General features: G+C 47.9%; 1 long non-coding RNA gene across 2 annotated transcripts; it reads right to left on the bottom strand.

The window, feature by feature from the left end:
- Window positions 1-3756: 3756 nt before the first annotated feature.
- On the bottom strand, window positions 3757-7371 carry LOC119275719. Of its 2 annotated transcripts, none has more exons than XR_005135854.1 (5): window positions 6954-7371; window positions 5377-6858; window positions 4536-4715; window positions 4366-4425; window positions 3757-3970 (listed from the first exon to the last, which is right to left on the bottom strand). It is a non-coding gene; the product is annotated as an uncharacterized LOC119275719 (long non-coding RNA). The 2 variants fall into 2 exon arrangements; XR_005135855.1 differs by having other exon boundaries at window positions 5377-5596; window positions 6954-7368.
- Between the last annotated feature and the right edge of the window lie 11053 nt (window positions 7372-18424).

The raw sequence follows: 18424 nt of genomic DNA, 5'->3' as shown, positions 1-18424 counted from the left end.
ACGCGGTTCGTCCGAGCAGAGCGTGATAGCCGCTGCGAAACGGGACTATGTCGAAGATTAACTCCTCGCTTCGGAAATTGTTCGGGGATCCGAAGACCACTTCTAGTGTGACTGAGCCTGTACAGTTGGCTTCCACACCTGGTATGACACCCTTAAAGGTTGTCTTTGTAGGTTTAATCCTTGAGGGGTCTATGCCCATCTTGCGCACTGTATCCTGATAAAGCAGGTTCAGGCTACTACCGCCGTCCATCAGGACTCTCGTGAGGTGAAATCCATCGACGATTGGGTCTAAAACCAATGCGGCGAATCCGCCATGGCGTATGCTGGTCGGATGGTCTCTTCGATCGTAAGTGATCGGACAAGAGGACCATGGATTGAACTTCGGGGCGACTGGCTCCATCGCATAGACGTCCCTTAGTGCGCGCTTCCTCTCCCTCTTGGGTATATGGGTTGCGTAAATCATATTCACCGTCCGCACTTGTGGGGGAAAACCCTTCTGTCCTCTATTGTTCGACGGTCGGGTCTCCTCCTTGTCGTTGCTGTTTAGCCCCTTGTCATTGTTTTCGGCAATTAAATTACCTGCCTGCTTGAACACCCAGCAATCTCTATTAGTGTGATTAGCTGGCTTTTCAGGGGTGCCATGTATCTGGCATAAGCGGTCGAGTATTCGGTCCAAATTGGACGGACCCGGAGTGGTTCTTTTGAATGGCTTCTTCCGTTGACCGGGTTTAGAGCCTCGGAATCCGGCGTTGACTGCCGTATCCTCCTTATCGTCGCCGTTAATGCGGCATTTGTTTTTGTTTCGACGTGACCTGCCGTTGTTGTCCTTGGTATCCGGACTGCCAGAATTTTTACGGAGATTGTTGCTGCGAGCTAGCCAGCTATCCTCTCCCACGCAAAAGCGGGTCATTAATGATGTGAGGGCTGCCATGGATTTCAGCTTTTCCTGTCCCAGGTGCCGGGCTAGCCATTCGTCGCGGATGTTATGTTTGAAGGCTGCAAGGGCCTCTGCATCCGGACAGTCGACGATTTGGTTTTTCTTTGTCAAGTACCATGTCCAGAATTGTCTGGCCGATTCGTCTGGCTGCTGAATGATGTGGCTTAGGTCATCGGCGTCTGGTGGTCGCACATACGTGCCCTGGAAGTTGTCGAGGAATGCGGCTTCCAGGTCTTCCCAACACCCGATTGACTCTGCGGGCAAGCTGTTGAGCCAATGCCGAGCTGGTCCCTTAAGCTTGAGTGGGAGGTACTTGATGGCATGGAGATCGTTGCCGCGGGCCATATGGATGTGGAGAAGATAATCTTCGATCCAAACCGCGGGGTCTGTTGTGTCGTAGGATTCAATGTTTACGGGTTTAAACCCTTCAGGGATTTGATGATCCATTACTTCGTCAGTGAAGCATAGCGGGTGTGCGGCGCCTCTGTATTGAGCAATATCACGACGCAGCTCGAGAGAGCGTTGTCTGCTGTGTTCGGCCCGGCCGGGGTTATTGTATCCGGCGCGACGGTATTCGTCATGGGTCGTGGGGCGCCCACGTGATCCGTAGATGGATCTGGATTGCGCTTTGTCCTCCAATATATCTCGCAAGTCCGGCGCGTTCCCTCTTGGCTTCGTACTTTTGGAGCGATGCCGGGGTACGGTCTTGGTTGGGGGCCTGGATGCCTCTCTATCACGACCACGGGGTGGTCGGTCAGCCGTATCGTGCGCTGGTGATGGAGGTATGTATGCTTCCTCCTCTAATCGGGGGAGTAGCTTGCGTCTTGGGTAGCTTTTGGAGGGGCGTTCGAGTTTATACTCTTCGGCCGCGAGGACCTCGGTCCATCGATCGGCCAGCAGGTCCTGATTAGCTTGAAGTTGCTGCTTCTTTTTCTTTAGGCTATTTGCCGTGGCGATAAGCCTGCGCTTAAAACACTCTTGTTCGACGGGATCCTCGGGCACGACGAATTCGTCGTCGTTGAGGCTTGCCTCGTCTTCGGAGGGAGGCATATAGTTATAATCCTCAACCTCTTCGTCTGCCGCCCTCTTGTGAGGGCTTGCTTCTGCATCCTCCTGCGCTGAGTCCTGCTCGAGGGGGTTGTCTTCGGCACTTTCTGGGGTATTATTATCTCCTGTGCCGGAATCTCCATTCTTGCTGTGGCGGGATTTAGAGCAGCGCCGCTGACGCTGGCGCTTGGGCTGTTTCTTTAAAGAATCTGCCTCCGCTGTTTCTTCGCTGTCCCCGTCTTTTGGGGTGTCCACCATGTATATGTTGTATGATGAGGTGGTCTTCCAATGCCCTGTAGGCGCTGGTTCCTGATCGTCTCTGGCATTGTCATCCATAGCGTCGATGTCTTCGGAGTCGTAGTCTAGCATGTCGGTTAGATCGTCGACAGTGGCTACAAAGTGGGTGGTGGGTGGGCTCTAAATTTCTTCGTCGTCCGTCCCAACCATCCTGGCCATAGTCCGGCCAGGACTCTCCCGATAACGAGAGATGCTTTAGCAAATTTAGGATGTCGCCAAAGGGCGAGTATTGGAAGATGTCCGCGGCGGTGAATTCCATAACCGGCGCCCAATCCGATTCGATTGGTAGGGGCGTGGGAGGTCCGGAGTCCGGCAAGGAGTCCGGCACCTCGGAATCACGAGTTTCGCGAGGGACAAGATTAGCGTTCGGCTCCATCGCCGTGGAAGTTGAAGCCCCCGAGGTGGTGTCCATCCACCGATCCTCGATCTGGGCGATCGGCTCCAGACTAAGGGCTGGAGCGGATTCGTGTGCGGCCACCAAGGCACTGTTCGGCGGCAGAGCTAGATCATGCCCATCGTAACAGTGCGGCTCGCTTGGCTGTGGCTCGAGCCCGTCGAAGATCAAGTCTCCGCGGGAGTCGGCTGTGAAGTTTAGACTTCCGAATCTGACCTGACGGCCAGGGGCGTAGCTTTCGATCTGCTCCAGATGGCCAAGCGAATTAGCCCGCAGTGCGAAGCCGCCGAATACAAAGATCTGTCCGGGGAGAAAAGTCTCACCCAGGACAGCGTTGTTGGTTGAAGATGCCATCGAGCCTATCGGTGACGACACAGAGGAACTCTCAATGAAAGCACCAATGTCGGTGTCAAAACCGGCGGATCTCGGGTAGGGGGTCCCGAACTGTGCTTCTAGGCAGATGGTAACAGGAGACGAGGGACACGATGTTTTACCCAGGTTCGGGCCCTCTCGATGGAGGTAAAACCCTACGTCCTGCTTGATTAATATTGATGATATGGGTAGTACAAGAGTGGATCTACCACGAGATCAAGGAGGCTAAACCCTAAAGCTAGCCTATGGTATGATTGTTGTGATGTATGTTGTGTCCTACGGACTAAAGCCCTCCGGTTTATATAGACACTGGAGGAGGCTAGGGTTACACAGAGTCGGTTACAGTGGTAGGAGATCTACATATCCGTATCGCCAAGCTTGCCTTCCACGCCAAGGAAAGTCCCATCCGGACACGGGACGGAGTCTTCAATCTTGTATCTTCGTAGTCTTGGAGTCCGGCGGACGATGATAGTCCGGCTGTCCGGACACCCCCTAGTCCAGGACTCCCTCACCCAACATTGCAGCCTTTTTTATTGTTGGGCCGTGGCCTTTTATAGTCTATTTATTTTCTATTTTTAGCCGTTATATATTGATTTTATATTTCCAACCATTATATATTCAAGCTGATCCCACTAGTCAGATGGGTCCCATTTGTCATGTTCATCTCTCAAATTGGTCCCACATGTCGGAAATATACAAATTTGATAGATTATTATCATAAGTGGCCCCACTAGTCAAGTTTCCATTTCACAAGTTTTCAAATCACATAGTTAACCAATATTTCAAATAGAACAAACACATAAAATTCATCAAATATACCACTAAATAAATTTATTACAATCTTTACAACACAGATACACGTCTTCACACTTGGCTTCACAGTTCACAGCACCACACTTGCTTCACACTTCACACTTGAGCTTCTGTAAAAAAGGAACCAACACAATTTTAAGTCTGCAATACAGCAATTGATACAAGGATAAAAACAAAATCAAGTAATACACTCAAATGTGAAGGCAGCATGGAACTAGTGATACGACAACATGTAGAAAACACTACAATGTAATATTGTTGTAAGTTCATATCAGCGGGAAATCAGCACTGCACAATGCAGCACATAACAATTGGTACTAAGTTGATCAAGAACAACAGGTGATGCTAACAACACCCATACTCTCAAATTCAGTACTAAGTTGCTACATGAAAGCAGAGCAGAGAACAAGAAACAAAGATGTTACATGTCACAGTTGCTTGTTTTGTCAGCCACTTTGCAATGTAAAACTTCAACTAAACACACGCTCACACACAGAATGCGTACCGAAGCTGAGAGTTTGGAACACACCTAAGCCGCTGTTGAAATACATGATCAGAATAGTCACTGCAGCAAACAAACAAACAAGCAGCAGCAGAAGCGTTGTCAGCATCTAGAATCTCAAACAGCTGGATTAGCGTTCCTGCGAGGGGAAGCGATGGGTGAAAGGCAATTACCAGCACGAGCAGCATCCTCCAAATCATAAGGCTATACCCCTCATGCTTCCTTCCCTTCTTTCAACAAGTTAGAAACTACTGTACAACTATCTGGGCCAACATGGAGAACCTTCTGCATAGCACTGCCATATGCCTTTTTAAGAAAAGGAAGCGCCTGGATAACTTCTGATGTGCAAGAACCTGGATGCACATGCAAAACAAAGGAGGTAATTAAAGGAGGGCCATACAATTCCTCCGAGTCATGATCTTGGAAACAAAATACAAAGAAGATAGTAACACACAACAAAATGAGATCAACCAAACATCAATGTTCAGTGAAGACCAGACCACTGTAAAATATCTGTGTTGGCCTGTAACAAGCTGATAATTAACCATTTTTGAGATAGTTTATTATAACTTTGGGGATTTGCTACTTGGCTATTCTGAGGATTATGATAACAGAGTAAACAAGGATAACAAACTTCCTGATTAGAGTGAACCACAGCACAAAATTATGTTGGTATGATAAAGTTTCCTTGTTCTGTGAGGATATTAACTATTCACTATCACATTTCCTGGTGATAACTAATGAAAACCTAGTAACAAAATTAACTAGGAGGCTAGAAGAACATAGGAGTCAAAATATAGCATAGGCCCAGGACAATGACACTCCTATTATCAAATCAACACACATAATGTGGATGTTTCATGTGAGCATCATGTGCTGTGGTGCTATTAAACAATGATACAACAAAAGAATATAATATCTTCAATGCAAATTATGGTATTTGTAGCATAACAGTTTGAAACAACAACTCTACAATGTAGTGATGAAGAGGATGTAGAACAGGAACACCCAGACCGTCTTGAAGAAGCCAGTGAGCTGGCAGAAGAAGGAGTCGAACGACATCACGACGATGAGGATGAGCGACTGGTACTGGCCATAGTTGAGGTGGTGCGCAACCTGGGTGAGGAGCGGCGCCACTGGGAGGATGTCGATCGCCCACGAGAGGGCGCTACAGCCCAGGGGCGACATGTGGGAGCTAGAGATGCCAATGGAGTAACTGGTCAGCCTCTGGTACCTGGCCACAGTTCACAAACTTGGTGTGAGCATTTTGATGACATTAACATGCAGTACAAGCAAAGATGGCATGATTGAACCTTGCATAGTAAAAACTTCAAGTAAATAAGAACAACAATGCTAAGAAGATAAAACATGCACATTTCAGCCTGCAATTGTGAAAAGGTCGAATGGATCCAAATTAACATACAATTCAGAAAAAAATCAAATAAGAACAACAATGCTGAGAAGATAAACTATCACTGGCAGTAAGACACCACTACTACAAGTTCTATTGTAGTAGTTGAGGAAGAAGAATATAGTATAGTACTACTACACATGTCTACTAATTAGTAAGTAATAGGATACACACAAGTAACTAGGTGTAGTAGTAGAAGGGAGTATTCCATGGAGTGTCACCAGCAGCAAGATAGCACTACTCTTCTAGTACTCCAGCAGGCCAACTAAAACAATAACTGGACACTGGGCAAAACCTACTGTTAGCATTAGCATATGCCCTGAACTCGTCCATATGCTTTATTACCATATACATTTCGGTTTGAACATGACTTCGAACCAAACAGCTAGCATTTGGCAGACACTTGAAATGCAAGCTATAATCTGAAGCATTGGAAGAGCTCAGCAAGTTGACTGCACCTTAGGCTAAGTTACAATTTTCAGAAATAGGTCATACAAGTCAGATGTATCAGAATAGAGGTACAGAGAAAGAACAATGAATATACTTGTCAGTTGTTCAGCAAGTTGACTGCACCCTAGGATAAGTTAAAAATTTCACCAAACATCTAGCTTACTAGAGCAGTTTTTATAGCTCACTGCTGGAATCTTACTCAAGTCTGTATGCAACCTTTTAAACATAATGCAGTAGCAGTAACTTAATTGACATGCAGAAAATTATCAAATTGAACTGCCAACTTTGTTAGCAGAATTTAACAGGTTCGGCAAGAGGGCCCAAGTCGCGGCTGTTGGTGGCCCTGCTGACTCCGGCGACCCATCTCTCTCCATTGCGTCGGAGGAGCAGCCGGGCATCTCTCCTCATGTCGGAGGAGCCAATGCCAGGCACTGAAGTGACCATGTCGGAGAAGAGAAGTTGTCGCTGACGGGAGCACCGACCGGCTGCTGGTCGCGGGAACGGCGAGGGGAGAGAGGTCGTGTCCACCAGATCAAGGTCGTGGGGACGGCTGCGAATCCGCTGCGGCCGCCTCGCCTGCTTGGGCTTGACAGAGCCCCAGACGACGGCGACGCCGACGGCGGAGACCGTGGCCACTTGCAACGTGAATCGGAGGCCGGTCAGTCAGATCTGATCCGTGAGGCCATGGATGAATCGAGAATTGGATGAGAGGGGTGCGTGGGTCGCTTACGAGGGCGAGGGTGCTCTTGCAGGAGTAGGGTCGTGGGGGTGAACGGCATGGCTGTGATGGCGGCTGGATCCGAACGATGAGGGTTCCGCGCTGTGACGGTGGAGTCGAGGACCTGCGACCAATGAGGGCTTCTCTTATGTCTGCGCCAGCCAGTCGATGTGGAGCAGAGAGCCCCGCGGGCGAGGGAGGCAGAGGAGCATCGGAAGAGGACCTCGGGCTTCTTTCTGTCGTGCACGGGCGTGGAGTGGCGGCGATGCGAGAGCCCCGCGGGCCGCGAGGTTGGTTGAGGACGAGGGAGACGAGGGGAGAGTGAGGGCAGCGGCGGAGGTGGGCGGCGGCAGAGGTGGGTGGGTGGCGGTGATGAGGGGATCTACATCGGGAGAGAGGGGGGAGGGAGAGAAAGAAAGAAAGAAAGGAGGCGGGGGTGGATGGAAAACGGGAGACAACAGAGCTAGGGTTTCGCCTCACGTGGGGTTAGTGGGGGAGGCGAGGGGTGAGAGCTGCCGTTGGATCCGGGAGGATCCAACGGTGTTTCGTGCATGATCCGCGTGCCTGATCCACGGACCAATCAGAACGTGGTACGGTGGGTTCCCCATACCCACTATTCGGAAAAAAAGCTTGCCATAGCAGCTCAAACCTCCGATCGAGAAATGGGAGTTCTAACCGGTCCTAACCCCAATTCCAAACAAATTGATTGGACCGAGCAGGTGGGTAGGTGTTCTTAGGTTCGTAACATGCCTTTCTCGGAAGCCTTGTTGAATTAATGGCAAGGGAGCAACATTATGACCAACTAAATTGGTTGTGACAGATTTAAAAATAAGATGTTAACTATTTTATGATCACAGAAATTCAAAAAAATAAAAAACCTTCTCATTGTGTCATCAATTGTGAACTAGCTTTCAGAAAATAACAAACATAGAATGGCAAACAATGGTGCCTAAGAAAATTTTCATTTTCTTTGGAAGAAAAAATCATTTTCCATTTTTCGAGTGCCCCAAATGAGGTTTTTTTGTGTATAACCTACCATATATTTGTTGCAAAATTGGACCAAATCATTTTTCTAAAATACTAGGCCATATATAATGCACAATTGACAAAATGTTTGGGTGTCAAAAGTTTTAATCCACCTCTGGTGAAAAAGACAAATTTCCGCTGGTTCAGGTGGAAGCGGGTCAAATTTAAACTGTAGCTACCTCGTAGTTTGCTATTTATTTTTTCCAAAAATAATTTATAGGTACATAAGTATCTATTTAATCAGATAAACACCAAAAAAATTACAAGATTCAACCACTAGCTAGGAACGGTCTTTCCCGCTGTTTTGACCGCATTTTGAAACAGACATAAAAAATTCAAAACAAATCAAAAAAATTGGAAAACCTTCGCATTGTGTCATTATATGTGACCAAGTTTCCAGGAAAAATAATAAACTTGTAATACGGTAATTATTTTAAAAAAGTGTTCTCAGAAATGAGCTATCAAGTGTGAAGATTCATGGCTTTCAACCCAAATGATCAATCTTATGGCCACATTAATGGAATAGTTTGTTCAAATGAAGTCATATCGTGCACAAGGGTGCATCTTGGAATGACAAACAATGTTGCCTAAGGAAATTTTCATTTTCTTTGGACGAAAAAAATCATTTTCCATTTTTTTCGAGTGCCCAAAATGAGTTTTTTTGTGAAGGACCTACCATATATTTGGTGCAAAATTGGACCAAATCAATTTTATAAAATACTAGGCCATATATAATGCACAATTGACAAAATGGTTGGGTGTCAAAAGTTTTGATCCACCTCTGGTGAAAAAGACAAATTCCCGCCGATTCAGTTGGAAGCGGGTCAAATTTGAATTGTAGCTACCTCGTAGTTTGCTATTTGTTTTTTCAAAAAATAATTTATAGGTACATAAGTATCTATTTAATCAGATAAACACCAAAAAATTTATAAGATTCAACCACTAGCTAGGAACGGTCTTTCCCCTTGTTTTGACCGCATTTTGAAACGGGCATAAAAATTCAAAAAAATTGAAAAATTGAAAAACCTTCCCATTGTGTCATTATACGTGACCAAGTTTCCAGAAAAATAATAAACTTGTAATATGGTAATTATTTTAAAAAAGTGTTCTCGGAAATGAGCTATCAAGTGTGAAGATTCATGGCTTTCAACTCAAATGATCAATCTTATGGCCACATTCATGGCATAGTTTGTTCAAATGAACTCATATCGTGCACAAGGGTGCATCTTGGAATGACAAACAATGTTGCCTAAGGAAGTTTTCATTTTCTTTAGACGAAAAAATCATTTTCCATTTTTCTGAGTGCCCAAAATGAGTTTTTTTGTGAAGGACCTACCATATATTTGTTGCAAAATTGGACCTAATCAATTTTATAAAATAGTAGGCCATATATAATGCACAATTGAAAAAATGGTTGGGTGTCAAAAGTTTTGATCCACCTCTGGTGAAAAAGACAAATTCCCGCCGATTCAGCTGGAAGCGGGTCAAATTTGAATTGTAGCTACCTCGTAGTTTGCTATTTGTTTTTTCAAAAAATAATTTATAGGTACATAAGTATCTATTTAATCAGATAAACACCAAAAAAATTACAAGATTCAACCACTAGCTAGGAACGGTCTTTCCCACCGTTTTGACCGCATTTTGAAACGGGCATAAAAAATTCAAAAAAATAAAAAAATTGAAAAACCTTCACATTGTGTCATTATATGTGACCAAGTTTCTAGGAAAAATAATAATATTCTAATACGGTAATTATTTTAAAAAAGTGTTCTCAGAAATGAGCTATCAAGTGTGAAGATTCATGGCTTTCAACCTGAATGATCAATCGTATGGCCACATTCATGGCATAGTTTGTTCAAATGAACTCATATCGTGCACAAGGGTGCATCTTGGAATGAAAACAATGCTTCCTAAGGAAGTTTTCATTTTCTTTGGACGAAAAAAAAATCATTTTTCATTTTTCTGAGTGCCCAAAATGAGTTCTTTTGTGAAAGACCTTCCATATATTTGTTGCAAAATTGGACCTAATCAATTTTATAAAATACTAGGCCATATATAATGCACAATTGACAAAATGGTTGGGTGTCAAAAGTTTTGATCCACCTCTGGTGAAAAAGACAAATTCCCGCTGATTCAGCTGGAAGCGGGTCAAATTTGAACTGTAGCTACCTCGTAGTTTGCTATTTATTTTTTCCAAAAATAATTTATAGGTACATAAGTATCTATTTAATCAGATAAACACCAAAAAAATTACAAGATTCAACCACTAGCTAGGAACGGTCTTTCCCGTTGTTTTGACCGCATTTTGAAACAGGCATAAAAAATTCAAAACAAATCAAAAAATTGGAAAACCTTCGCATTGTGTCATTATATGTGACCAAGTTTCCAGGAAAAATAATAAACTTGTAATACGGTAATTATTTTAAAAAAGTGTTCTCGGAAATGAGCTATCAAGTGTGAAGATTCATGGCTTTCAACCCGAATGATCAATCTTATGGCCACATTAATGGAATAGTTTGTTCAAATGAAGTCATATCATGCACAAGGGTGCATCTTGGAATGACAAACAATGTTGCCTAAGGAAATTTTCATTTTCTTTGGACAAAAAAAATCATTTTCCATTTTTTTCGAGTGCCCAAAATGAGTTTTTTTGTGAAGGACCTACCATATATTTGGTGCAAAATTGGACCAAATCAATTTTATAAAATACTAGGCCATATATAATGCACAATTGACAAAATGGTTGGGTGTCAAAAGTTTTGATCCACCTCTAGTGAAAAAGACAAATTCCCGTCGATTCAGTTGGAAGCGGGTCAAATTTGAACTGCAGGTGCCTCGTAGTTTGCTCTTTATTTTTTCCAAAAAATCATTTCTGGGTAAATAAGTATCTATTTAATCAGAAATACATGGTTTGATGGCGAGACATCGAGGTTTGGACGGTGGCCGAGGGCCCCAACTCTAGAGCGCATAAGCTCGCATGCCCGCCGCGTGGTCATCGCGTAACCGTGGCGTTGCCATGCGTTCTGGGCGGCCTAGGCATGTCTAGTGGGTTGGGCACTCCCCAGGTAGGTGCTAGAAAGAAAATTATAACATAAGATTCTCATGAGGAGACCGAACTATGCTCAAACATGAATTAGCAGCCAAGTGTTTGATTAGCAGTACGGGAAATGCACATGGCCAATGGGCGTGAGTTTTGGCTGAGGATGATCATATACTAAGAAGAATGTCTTCACAAATTTTTAGGGAAATCAAGAATATATAAATAACACTTCCTTCACAAAGTGCTACTCTAAACAGAATAGGAAAATGAATATTGTTGAGTTATTTTTGAACTAGGCAAGGAAGGTTTTTGACATATTTGATGAAGATATGATCCAAAAAAATTATGAGAATTTTTTGGGAATTTTTGGAATAATAGAAATATAGGTTGCTTCACAACCTAGGGCAAAAACTGCCACATGGACATGACACATAGGCAAAACTGATGAGATGGCGCCTAGTCATCACAACCCACCACAATCTACAAAGCTATGACCATCTATATTGGTCGTTAACAACTAGAAATAAGGCAGAGGACCAGCGCTGTCTACTTTATGACCATATCGTGTAAGGAAATTACGACCTTTCTGACCAAAATGGTCACACTGGTTTAGGGTTCGGAGCCCCCCGAATAGCTTTTGACCAATTGGTCTCAAATGGTCATAGACATAAGACCAATTCTTCCAGGGTCACTGACAGAAGGTCACTAGTTGACATATTTCTTGTAGTGTAAAAAGTATGAACCAATTGCTCGGCTCGTCATCGGGGTTGTGCATGATTTGAATGCTTTGTGTGATGAAGATGGAGCATAGCCAGACTATATGATTTTGTAGGGATGAGCTTTCTTTGGCTATGTTATTTCGATAAGACATAATTGCTTGGTTGGTATGCTTGAAGTATTATTGTTTTGATGTCAAATCATAGACTATTGCTTTGAATCACTCGTATCTTAATATTCATGCCATGATTAGACAAATGATCAAGATTATGCTAGGTAGCATTCCACACCAAAAATTATCTTTTTTATCATTTACCTACTCGAGGACGAGCAGGAATTAAGCTTGGGGATGCTGATACGTCTCCGTCGTATCTATAATTTTTTATTGTTCCATGCCAATATTCTACAACTTTCATATTCTTTTGGCAACTTTTTATACTATTTTTTAGGACTAACATATTGATCCAGTGCCCAGTGCCAGTTCCAGTCTATTGCATGTTTTATGTTTCGCAGAACCCCATATCAAACGGAGTCCAAACGGGATAAAAACGGACGGAGAATTATTTTGGAATATTTGTGATTTTTGGGAGGAAGAATCAACGCGAAACGATGCCCGAGGTGGCCACGAGATAGGGGCCCACGCCCACTTGAAGTGGGCGCGCCCCCCACCCTCGTGGGCCACCCATAAGGTGGTTGATGCCCTTCTTTGGCTGCAAGAAAGTTATTTTTTGGAAAACGATCTGGGCGAAGGTTTCAATCCAATTGGAGTTACGGATCTCCAGATATAAAGGAAACGCTGCCAGGGCAGAATTCGAGAACACAGAAATAGAGAGATAGATCCAATCTCGGAGGGGCTCTCGCCCCTCCCAAGCCATGGGAGCCAAGGACCAGAGGGGAAACCCTTCTCCCATCTAGGGAGAAGGTCAAGAAAGAAGAAGAAGAAGGGGGGCTCTCTCCCCCTTGCTTTCGGTGGCGCCAGAACGCCGCCGGGGGCCATCATCATCACCGTGATCTTCACCAACACCTCCGCCATCTTCACCAACATCTCCATCACCTTCCCCCCTCTATCTACAGCGGTCCACTCTCCCGCAACCCGCTGTACCCTCTACTTGAACATGGTGCTTTATGCTTCATATTATTATTCAATGATGTGTTGCCATCCTATGATGTCCGAGTAGATTTTCGTTGTCCTATCGGTGGTTGATGAATTGATATGATTGATTTAATTTGCTTGTGGTTATGTTGTTGTCCTTTGGTGCCCATCACATGAGCGCGCGCGTGGATCACACCATAGGGTTAGTTGTATGTTGATAGGACTATGTATTGGAGGGCTAGAGTGACAGAAGCTTCAACCTAGCATAGAAATTGATGCATACGGGATTGAAGGGGGACCAATATATCTTAATCCTATGGTTGGGTTTTACCTTATTGAACGTTAGTAGTTGCGGACTACTTGCTAATAGTTCCAATCATAAGTGCATAGAATTCCAAGTCAGGGATGACATGCTAGCAGTGGCCTCTCCCACATAATACTTGCTATCAGTCTAGTAAAGTAGTCAATTGCTTAGGGACAATTCCACAACTCCTACGACCACTTTTGCACACTCGCTTTATTTACTTTATTGCATCTTTACCTAAACGTACCCTACTTTTTATTTACGTGTTCTTTACTTTCTTGCAAAACTATCCAACAACACCTACAAAGTACTTCTAGTTTCATACTTGTTCTAGGTAAAGCGAACGTCAAGCGTGCGTAGAGTTGTATCAGTGGCCGATAGGACTTGAGAGAGTATTTTTCTACCTTTAGCTCCTCATTGGGTTCAACACTCTTACTTATCGAAAGAGGCTACAACTATTCCGTATACTTGCGGGTTATCAGTCAGGTTGACCCTAGCCGGGTGGACCCTGGCCGGGTTGACCCTGGCCGTGTTGACCTGTCTGGGTTGAACTTGGCCGGGTTGACCTGTCCGGGTTGACCCTGGCTGGGTTGAGCCCATCCGGGTTGGCCCTGTTCGAGTTCTCCCTGTCTGGGTTTTCCCTGGACGGGTTCTCCCTGTCCAGGTTCTCCCTGGCCGGGTTCTACCTGTTCGGGTTGAGCTGTCCGGGTTGAGCCCCATTCGGGTTGAGGCCAGTCCAGGTTGAGCCCATCCGGCTAGAATCTGGCCAAGTCAACTAGGATGTCCCATCGAACCTGCACAAACATGATGGCCATACTCTATAGTGGAGCACTATAGATGAGCAGCCAGCACTGTTCCTGCATCATGTGACACTTCACTGCGCTCCAATAGTGGTGCACTGTAGCCTGCATCATCATATGACATCTCAATAGTGTAGTGGGCGTGTGGGCGACCCCTTGTCCCTGGGCACTAATATATAAAGTGACCCAGGGGAGACCTCACACACCCAGCCTCATTTGGCCACACACACATCCATCCATCCACGCCAGACTCATTCGGCCACTAGAGCATGCTTGCTCACTTCAGCCACACACACACATACATGAGGCTAGTAGCATATGGCATTCATCCGGATACAACTCCAGGAGCAACTCTATACTGTTATGTACGCACTGCATATATCATTAGACATACAGGAGTAGGAGTATTATCTCTCTGGAGAGCCCCGAACCTGGGTAAATCACCCGTGCTGTTTGCCCAATCCGGTCCCTTGATCTCCAGAGCAGTCTTGCCCTCACCTCAAGCCACCCTGTGGCATTTGTCGTCTCACGAATACACCCGCGAGAAAACCACGACAGTTGGCGCCCACCATGGGGCAAGCTGATGTTGAAACCGCGGTCCGGTCGGGACCATTGTTGTCATCGTCGTCACGGCGTCGCTGTCGTCTCTCCGGTTGCACTCGGGGGATCGACATCAACACGCCCTCGGGGCGACCGCACTTGGCAATGCATCCTCGTCGTCGGCCTCGCCCTCTTTGTCACCATCGCTACAGTGCTGGCCGTCCGTCGCGGCTCTAGGTTGCTCCGTCCGCTGCTACCTTCCCCGCGAGCGCTGCTTGCCTCGTCGCCTGCTTCGCACTCTTCTTCTCAGGCTTCGCCACCATCTGCTGCTGCTGCTACTTGCCGCTGCCCATACACATCCCAGACACTAGCAAGATAATGGCCATACAACACCCATATACTCCTATCATCTAGATGCAAGCCAGATAATCCGCGTACAATGCATGGATATTCCTCGTATATTGCCCATGCATCAGCCAGATAATGGGCGTACACATCTCCACCTCTGCTCCGCTCAGAGTCCATTGTGTTGCGGGCCGCCTCGCTCGTGCACCCGAGGCTGTCGCCTCGTTGGCCATGCTCGCTCTTCCGCATCCGCGCAACGCCGCATCGTCCGGCTGCTCCGCGCGCTGCTACAGCCCCACGGCCGCGTGTTGCTGCAGCCTCATCGCTTGGCTGTGCCGCTACGCCTCCACCAGTCCGCGTGCTACTCCGACTATGCTGATGCCTCCCGTGGCTCTCCTCACCGTGCCTGGGCACCGGCCGCTCCTCCACCTAGCTCTCCTCCCCGACCGACAGTCCTGCCTGCCTCGACGCCGGGCCGGATGTGCCAAGACAGCTCGACTGCATCCCACTCTGCAGCCTGGCCGGTCGGGTCCGACTGGCTGGACCCCCTTTGAGTACACAGAGGCTCGAAGGAAGTGGGTGTGTCGGCATGCTCCGCGAGTGCCAAGCCGCGCCGGCTGTCATCGACAACCTTCGCCTTGTCTGCGTCAAAGCAATGTGAGCTCTTCACCCGCTTATTTTTGCACCACATGCAAAACCGGATAACCCTGATCGACATTCGGGGCATCTCCGCATTTTTTACAGTTGCACTACTGTTTTCCCGAAGCCAGCTAGTCTCGGCCCAGAGGCTGGCCGCTCGGCGACGACTTAGTAGCGTATACGGTACCGAAGGCCCACTCTCAGCCACAGACCGCAACATGGTTGTCCGGCTAAGCGAGCGCAAAAGCTGGAGGTCACCCCACGCGAAAAATGTTCGGGAGAAGACGGCTTGGGCAACCCAGTCGTTTCCTTTATATGTATCTACTCGGTCGAATCTGCTCCTGTAGTCCAAGTACTATACGCTCCACTCCGTGGCCACTCTTCGTAACAGCTACAGACCGGCTCCCGGCTGTCTAGCTAACAAGAGACAAAGCCAAAGAGCAGAGGGGACATGAAAAAGACTGAAGGGGGCTCGGACGAAACCGAGTCGGCACCCTCTGCATAAAACTTGCACCACGAAAAGCAAATATTTGATATAACTGCGCAGACTAACCTTATATTTTGCACGATCATCTCTGTGGGAACCCCCTCCTCGCCTGGAGGCTCGGAGGCTACAAGCGGGTTGCAGGCCTGACGCCAGTTGCAACCGGCGTTTCCGCCGCCACCATAGGCTTCATCATCAACAGCAAGACCCTCCGCCCAACTTTTCCAAGTTTCCCGGAGGCTCGGAGGCTACACCAAGTCGGTGCGCTCAAGCACCCCAGCTCAGCCGGCGGACTCCGCGTCCGCGTCTGGCAAGGCCTCGTGCCCTCGAGCCGGCGGACTCCGTGTTCGCGCCCGGCACCCTCGACATCACCGTTGGCTTCTCCAACAATAGCGAAGACCCTCCGCCCAACTTTTCCAAAGTTGCGCGTAGGCTCGGAGGCTACACCCAGTGGGTGCGCTCGCGCACCCCCATTCAGTCGGCGGACTCCATGTCCGCGTCCAGCAGGGCCTCGTGCCCTCTAGCCGGTGGACTCCGTGTCCGTGCTCGGCACCCTCGACGTCACCATCGTCCGCTTCATCAACAACAGCGAAGACCCTCCGCCCGATTTTTGCAAGTTGCTTGGAGGCTCGGAGGCTACACCAAGTGGGCGCGCTTGCGCGCCCCCTCTCGAAACATGCTGCGCCCATTGCATGCCCGCCGCCGGATGGAAGCGGCATCTTCGAGGCCATCTACTACATCGACACCCGCTAAGACCCTCCGCGCAACTTTTCCAAGTTGCCTGGAGGCTCGGAGGCTACTGTCGGGGGGATGACCCTCGGGTATGCCCAAGGCAGCGAAACGATGCTTCAAAACATTGCCAGGGGAGTGCCCCCTGGCTGGCTGGAACTTGGCTGGCTGGAATATGGCCGGGTTGACTTTGGCAGGGTTGACCCTGGCTGGGTTGACCCTGGTCGGGTCGACCTTGGCTGGGTTGACCTGTCCGGGTTGACCCTGGCCGGGTTGACCTGTCTAGGTGGACCCTGGCCATGTTGACCTATCCGGGTTGACCCTGGCCGGGTTGAGCTGTCCGGGTTAACCCTGGCCGGGTTGAGCCCATCCGGGTTGGCCCTGTCCGGGTTCTCCCTATCTGGGTTCTCCCTAGCCGGGTTCTCCTTGGCCGGGTTGTTCCTATCCGGATTGAGTTGTCCGGGTTGAGCCCCGTCCGGGTTGAGCCCATCCGGCTGGAATCTGGCCAAGTCAACTAGGACGTCCCGTCGGACCTGCGCTGACGTGACGATCATACTCTAAAGTGGAGCACTGTAGATGAGTAGCCAGCACTGTTCCTGCATCATGTTACACTTCACTGCGCTCCAATAGTGGTGCACTGTAGCCTGCATCATCATATGACATCTCAATAGTGTAGTGGGTGTGTGGGCCTCCCCTTGTCCTTGGGCACTAATATATAAAGTGACCTAGGGGAGGCCTCACACACCCAGCCTCATTTGGCCATGCTCAGACATCCATCCATCCACGCCACACTCATTCGGCCACTAGAGCATGCTTGCTCACTTCGGCCACACACACACATACATGAGGCTAGTAGCATATGGCATTCATCCGGATACAGCTCCAGTAGCAACTCTGTACTGCTACATATGCACTTCATATATCATCAGACATGCAGGAGTAGGGGTATTATTTCTCCAGAGAGCCACGAACCTGGGTAAATCACCACATGATGTTTGCCCAATCCCGTCCCTTGATCTCCAGAGCAGTTGTAACGCCCCGGATTCGTTGCGCTAGGTGTCCGTCAGTTATTCGTCGTAGTTGCCTTGTCATTTGCTTGCGTGTTGCACTTTGCCATGTCATCATCTGCATTTCATATCATGTCATCATGTGCATCGCATTGGCATACGTGTTCATTTCTTGCATCCGAGCGTTTTCCTCGTTGTCCGTTTTACAATCCGGCACTCCTATGTCCTCCGGCGTCCCCCTTTTGCCTCTTTCCGTGTGCGGATGTTAAACGTTCTTGGAATGGACCAGGTTTGCCAAGCGGCCTTGGTACACCACCGGTAGACCGCCTGTCAAGTTTCGTGCCATTTGGAGGTCGTTTGATACTCCAACGGTTAATCGGGTAACTGTAAAAGCCTCTTTTATTTGCAGCCCAACACCCCCTTCAAAGTGGCCCAAAACCCATCCTAACCCCCTCCATGCTCTCGGTCGTTCGATCACGAACGTGTGGGCGAAAACCGCACCCCATTTGGACTCTCCTAACTCCCTCTACCTATATAAAGGCCCTCCCCTTCCATTTTCGCGGATGAAACCCTAGCCCTCTCCCTCCTCGCGCAGCTGGACATGTCCGCCCGGCAGCCGGACACGTCCACCGCTGCCTCCACCTCACTCCGGCCAATCGCGGCCCGCCACGTCATCGTTGCCGCCATCCCGGCCAACCCGCAGCTGCCACGTCGCCACCCGGCCTCCCCCCGCGGCCGCGGCCCGTGGAGCCCAGCGCG

This window comes from Triticum dicoccoides, chromosome 3B (assembly GCF_002162155.2).
Source record: "Triticum dicoccoides isolate Atlit2015 ecotype Zavitan chromosome 3B, WEW_v2.0, whole genome shotgun sequence".
In the NCBI taxonomy this organism is placed as follows: domain Eukaryota; kingdom Viridiplantae; phylum Streptophyta; class Magnoliopsida; order Poales; family Poaceae; genus Triticum; species Triticum dicoccoides.
Note: the sequence above shows the minus strand (reverse complement) of the source record. Positions and strands in the feature narration are given on the sequence as shown.